We start from the raw sequence: 6,686 nt of genomic DNA on the forward strand, positions 1-6,686 counted from the left end.
GACAAAGTGTGTAAAACAACCCAAGATGAATAGGTCGGAATGGAAATGGGACAGAGAATTAATGTAGCATGGAACCAGTGGCCAAATTTATGTTGGTCACTAATGCATTAATTCAAAATTCAGATCGTTAAGCAATCTCTTTTATAGTAGTCTTACAGTTCATCAATAAAAGATTGTAAGGCTATAAAACACAGATAGAGGAAGGAAGATACAGGATAGGTGGGGACAGAGTGAAGAGTTGCAAGAAGGCTGGCAGATAAGGTAGATGAACTTGAGACAAGGATTGGCGCATGGGACTGAGATATTGAGGCTGTGATAGAAACATGATTAAGGGTTGGGTTGAGTGTGCTGGGTTACATATGCTTCTGATCAGAAAGTCAGAGAATCATACAGCATGGAAACAACTTCAGCCCAACCCATCACACTGCCTGTGGTTGCTCAATGAGCTGCTCTCATCTGCCTGCATCTGGCCCATAGCCCTCTAAATTTCTCCTCCATATGCAGTTCTCTAGACAGCTTTTAAATGTTACTAATCTGCCCAGCTCAACTATTATTTCTGCCAGCCCATTCCAAATATGCAGGACCATTTGTGTGAAGAAACTGGTCTGATGTCCCTTTTACTTCTGATCTCCAACCCCCTCAATCTCCTATCTTTCAGCTAATGAAGTCCTAGTCTATGAAATCTCTCCTTGTAATTCAGACACCCAAATCCAAACAGCATTCTGGTAACACACATAAAAATTGCTGGTGAACGCAGCAGGACAGGCAGCATCTCTAGGAAGAGGTACAGTCGACGTTTCGGGCCGAGACCCTTCGTCAGGACTAACTGAAGGAAGAGCTAGTAAGAGATTTGAAAGCTGGGAGGGGGAGGGGGAGATTCGAAATGATAGGAGAAGACAGGAGGGGGAGGGATGGAGACAAGAGCTGGACAGGTGATTGGCAAAAGGGATACGAGAGGATCATGGGGCGGGAGGCCTCGGGAGAAAGAAAGGGGGAGGGGGAAGCCCAGAGGATGGGCAAGGAGTATAGTGAGAGGGACAGAGGGAGAAAAAGGAGAGAGAAAAAAAATTAATAATAATTTTTAAAAATAAATAATGGATAGGGTATGAAGGGGAGGTGGGGCATTAACGGAAGTTAGCATTCTGGTAAATTTTTTCTGTACTCTTCCTTGTACATTAACATTTTTCCTATAAAAGCGTGACAAAAACTGTACACTAAATCCAAAGTGCAGCTTAACAATGTCTTATATAACTGCAATGTAACTTTCCAGTGCCTTGATTGATGAAGGCCAGCATGCCAAATGCCTTCTTTATTATCTTATCTATCTGTGATGCTGCTTTCAACGAACTATGCACTTGCACACCTAGCTCCCACTGTACCATAGCATTCCCAGGGCCCTACCATTTACTGCATGTCCTACCCTGGTTCAATATTCCAACATGCAATACTTCACGGTTATCTGGATCGAAAGCTATTTGCCAATCCTCAGCCCACATTCCATGCTGATCAAAATTCTCCTGTAATTTTTCATAATCTTCTACAGTGTCCACAACACTGCCTTTTTTTAGTATCATCTTTAAATTTATTAACCATGCTTGTACGTTAACATCCAAATCATTTATTGGGTTTGACCAAGGTGAAGGTAACAGAGGAGAGGAAGTTGTGACGTTGCTGAGGGAGATCACCTCAGCAGTTCCTAGAGACGATAGTTCTGGGGGGCAATATCCAGTGATATCGTATAACATAGAAATAAAAAAAGATGGTGATCACTTTGATGGGATTCTACTGTGGCCCCTCCAGTAGCCAGAGGGAATATAGAGCAAATATGTTGAGAAATCAGAGGTAGGCATTGGAGTAGTAGGTTTACAGTAGTTGGTGATTTTAACTTCCTTAATATTGACTGAAACTGCCATAGAGGAAAGAGTTTGGGTGAAGCAGAATATGTTAAATATGATCAGAAAAGTTTTCTCAAACAGTATGTAGACAGACCAACTGGAGAGAAGGTAACAGCCCACCTCCTCTCAGGAAATGAGGCTGGCCAAGGCGTTGATCCAGCAGTGGAAGAGCATTTGGGACCAGTAACTATTACTCAGTTTCAAGGTAGTTGTGGAGAAAGATAAGTGGCCCACAGGTTAAAGTCCTAACTTGAGGAAAGGCTAATTTTGACTGCCCTGGTGGTCGGGGGGGGGGGGGCGGGGTGGTTGTTGTAGAACAGAGCGATCCAGAGATATATACATAGCTACCTAAAAGTGATGTCACAGGTAGACAGGGTGATGAAGACGGTGTTTGCCACCTGCCTTCATTGGCTGGGTGGCAGTCATTCCCATTCTTTGCATTAAATCTGTTAACCAATCCATTGAAGTACATTACAATCAGGTACATTAGATTCAGACAATCTTACCTGTGGAACTTCTTGCATCTGAAAACCTAATAGATCATGTTCACTACTCCCTCTTTCTAGTCTGCGGGGTCACAATCTCTCAGAACTCCAAAAGAACAGTCAAACATGAATTCCCTTTGTAAGACAACATTGCTCAATTAAATTGTTATTTTCAGTTGCTTTGTTCTTATAGATTTTGGCATTTTTCCCAACGAGATTCTGATTCAGATTTAAATTACCTTATCATCATAGACACCAGGCTGCAATCACATGCTTTGTCCGCGTGTAGCTCACAGCGTAAACATGGCAATACAACAATAAACTAAGCATTGGTCACAAATAAACAGAATGGGGCAAAGATTGTAGTGCACTCTGAGGTAGTGCAAAGAGAAATGCTAAAGTGAAAATAACGAGAGAGGTAGAGTTAAGAGTCTGAGAATTTGCAGCCACACCAGGAAGGGAATGTGAAAGAGGTGATTTTTTTTCAGGAGTCTGACAGCATTGCAAAGAAGTTATTCTTGATTCTGGACACTTGGGCTTTTAGGTTCCCTGAATATACTATCCACACTCTGCAGCTTCAGTCTCTCTAGAACAGAGCAGTTGCCCATCAGAACATTTTCTACAGCACATTTGTAGAAGTTTCAGAGAATCCTCGTGGGCAAGCTGAATCTTCTCAGACACCTAAAGCAATAGAGATGCTGATGTGCTCTTTTGATCTTTCCATCAGTGTGAAGGGCTCTTTTGATCACTACGTCAGTGCGAAGGGCCCAGGTGAGGTTGCTAGAGAGATGGATGCCTGGGGACTTGAAGCTGTTGGTCATCTATACAGCAGCTTCATTGATGAGGGCAGAATTATGTTTACTCTCTTGCTTCCTCTTCTAAAGGAGGATTATGCAGTGTTCACAACATCGCATTATTACACTAGTCCATGATTCAAACTATTGAGAATTTCAAAACCTAACGTGCTCATCGCAATCCTGAGTGCACTCAAGCCCTATAGCACCCAACAGTCCCAGAAATACGCCACTGACCTGAGGACACCCATGTGCCATGGTGGGGTTTAAACCAGAGTTGCAGGGGAATGGGAATCAGAGTCCCAGAACAGTTAGAGATTGCGGGGACAGATGTTGGCAAGAGCTCAGATAAAGTTAGGAATCAAAAGGTTGATCATGGTGCGACTAGTGTCCTGAGCTGCGGATATTTCAATGCAAGAAGTATCATTAGGAAAGGCAGATAATAGTGCTGAAGGTGAGGTAGCTGGTTTACAAACCAATAGGTAGTGAGGAGAGGCTGTTGATCGGGAAAAATTACAGTCAACTAGAAGAGTTGCAACATAAAAAGTGGACAAAGTCAAAAAGCATGATTACAGGATTGAAGGTGTTATATTTGAATGCACGCAGTATACAGAATAAGATTAATGAACTTGTAGCACAGTTGCAGATTGGCATGTATGATGTTGCAGGCATCACTGAATCATGGCGGAAAGAAGATTATAGCTGAGAACTTAGCATCCAAGGATACACATTGTATTGAAAGGACAGGCAGGAAGGCAGAGAGGACAGCATTTCTCTGTTGGTAAAAAAAGAAAATCATATCATTAGAAAGAGGTGCCATAGGGTCAGAAGGTGGTGAATCATTGTGGATAGAGCTAAGGAACAGCAAAGGTAAAAAGACCCTGATGGGAGTTGTATACAGACACACAAACAGTAGTAAGGATGTGGTCTACGAATTACATAGAAACATAGACAATAGGTGCTAGAGTAGGCCATTCGGCCCTTCGAGCCTACACTGCCATTCAGTATGATCATGGCTGATCATCCAACTCAGAACCCTGCACCAGCCTTCCCTCCATACCCCCTGATCCCTTTAGCCACAAGGGCCATATCTAACTCCCTCATAAATATAGCCAATGAACTGGCCTCAACTGTTTCCTGTGGCAGGGAATTCCACAGATTCACCACTCTCTGTGTGAAGAAGTTTTTCCTAATCTCGGTCCTAAAAGGCTTCCCCTTTATCCTCAAACTGTGACCCCTCGTTCTGGACTTCCCCAACATTGGGAACAATCTTCCTGCATCTAGCCTGTCCAATCCCTTTAGGATTTTATACATTTCAATCAGATCCCCCCTCAATCTTCTAAATTCCAACGAGTACAAGCCTAGTTCATCCAGTCTTTCATCATATGAAAGTCCTGCCATTCCAGGAATCAATCTGGTGAACCTTCTTTGTACTCCCTCTATGGCAAGGATGTCTTTCCTCAGATTAGGGGACCAAAACTGCACACAATACTCCAGGTGTGGTCTCACCAAGGCCTTGTGCAACTGCAGTAGTACCTCCCTGCTCCTGTACTCGAATCCTCTTGCTGTAAATGCCAGCATACCATTCGCCTTTTTCACCGCCTGCTGTACCTGCATGCCCACTTTCAATGACTGGTGTATAATGACACCCAGGTCTCGTTGCACCTCCCCTTTTCCTAATCGGCCACCATTCATATAATAATCTGTTTTCCTGTTTTTGCCACCAAAGTGGATAACTTCACACTTATCCACATTAAATTGCATCTGCCATGAATTTGCCCACTCACCTAACCTATCCAAGTCACCCTGCATCCTCTTAGCATCCTCCTCACAGCTAACACTGCCGCCCAGCTTCGTGTCATCCGCAAACTTGGAGATGCTGCATTTAATTCCCTCATCCAAGTCATTAATATATATTGTAAACAACTGGGGTCCCAGCACTGAGCCTTGCGGTACCCCACTAGTCACTGCCTGCCATTCTGAAAAGGTCCCGTTTATTCCCACTCTTTGCTTCCTGTCTGCCAACCAATTCTCTATCCACATCAATACCTTACCCCCAATACTGTGTGCTTTAAGTTTGCACACTAATCTCCTGTGTGGGACCTTGTCAAAAGCCTTTTGAAAATCTAAATATACCACATCCACTGGTTCTCCCCTATCCACTCTACTGGTTACATCCTCAAAAAATTCTATGAGATTCGTCAGACATGATTTTCCTTTCACAAATCCATGCTGACTTTGTCTGATGATTTCACTGCTTTCCGAATGTGCTGTTATCACATCTTTGATAACTGACTCTAGCATTTTCCCCACCACCGATGTTAGGTTAACCGGTCTATAATTCCCTGGTTTCTCTCTCCCTCCTTTTTTAAAAAGTGGGGTTACATTAGCCACCCTCCAATCCTCAGGAACTAGTTCAGAATCTAAAGAGTTTTGAAAAATTATCACTAATGCGTCCACTATTTCTTGGGCTACTTCCTTAAGCACTCTGGGATGCAGACCATCTGGCCCTGGGGATTTATCCGCCTTTAATCCCTTCAATTTACCTAACACCACTTCCCTACTAACATGTATTTCCCTCAGTTCCTCCATCTCACTGGACCCTCTGTCCCCTACTATTTCCGGAAGATTATTTATGTCCTCTTTAGTGAAGACAGAACCAAAATAATTATTCAATTGGTCTGCCATGTCCTTGCTCCCCATAATCAATTCACCTGTTTCTGTCTGTAGGGGACCTACATTTGTCTTAACCAATCTTTTTCTTTACAATGGGAGGTAGAAAATGTATGCCAAAAAGGCAATGTTACAATAGACATGGGGGACTTCAATATGCAGGTAGATTGGAAAAATCAGGTTGGTGCTGGATTCCAGATGGCGGAATTTCTGGTATGCCTATGATGTGACTTTTTAGAGCAGATCATGGTTGAGCCCACTAGGGGATCAGCTATTCTGAATTGGGTGTTGTGCAATGAACCAGAATTGATTAGAGAGCTTAAGGTAAAAGAACCCTTAGGGGTAAGTGATCATAATATGATCAAATTCACCCTAAAACTTGAGAAAGAGAAAATAAAGTCAGATGTATCAATATTATAGTGGAGTAAACAGAATTAGAGAAGCATGAGAGAGGAGCTGGCCTAGATTGATTGGAAAAGAACACTGGCAGGGATGACGGCAGAGCAGCAATGGCTGGAATTTCTGGAAGCAATTCAGAAGGCACAGGATATATACATCCCAAAGAGGAGGAAGTATTCTGAAGGCCAAATGACACAACGAGGTTATCAAGAGAAGTCAAAGCCAACATAAAGGCCAAAGAGAGGGCAAATAATAGAACAAAGATTAGTGGGAAGGTAGAGAACTGGAAAGCTTTTAAAAACCAACAGAAAGCAACTAAAAAAAGTCATTAAGAAGTTAAAGACAGAATGCGAATGTAAGCTAGCTAATAACATTAAAGAGGATACCAAAAGTTACTTCAGATGCATAAAGTGTAAAAGAGAGGCGAGAGTGGATATTGA

This window comes from Mobula hypostoma, chromosome 21, assembly GCF_963921235.1.
Source record: "Mobula hypostoma chromosome 21, sMobHyp1.1, whole genome shotgun sequence".
Taxonomy (NCBI): domain Eukaryota; kingdom Metazoa; phylum Chordata; class Chondrichthyes; order Myliobatiformes; family Myliobatidae; genus Mobula; species Mobula hypostoma.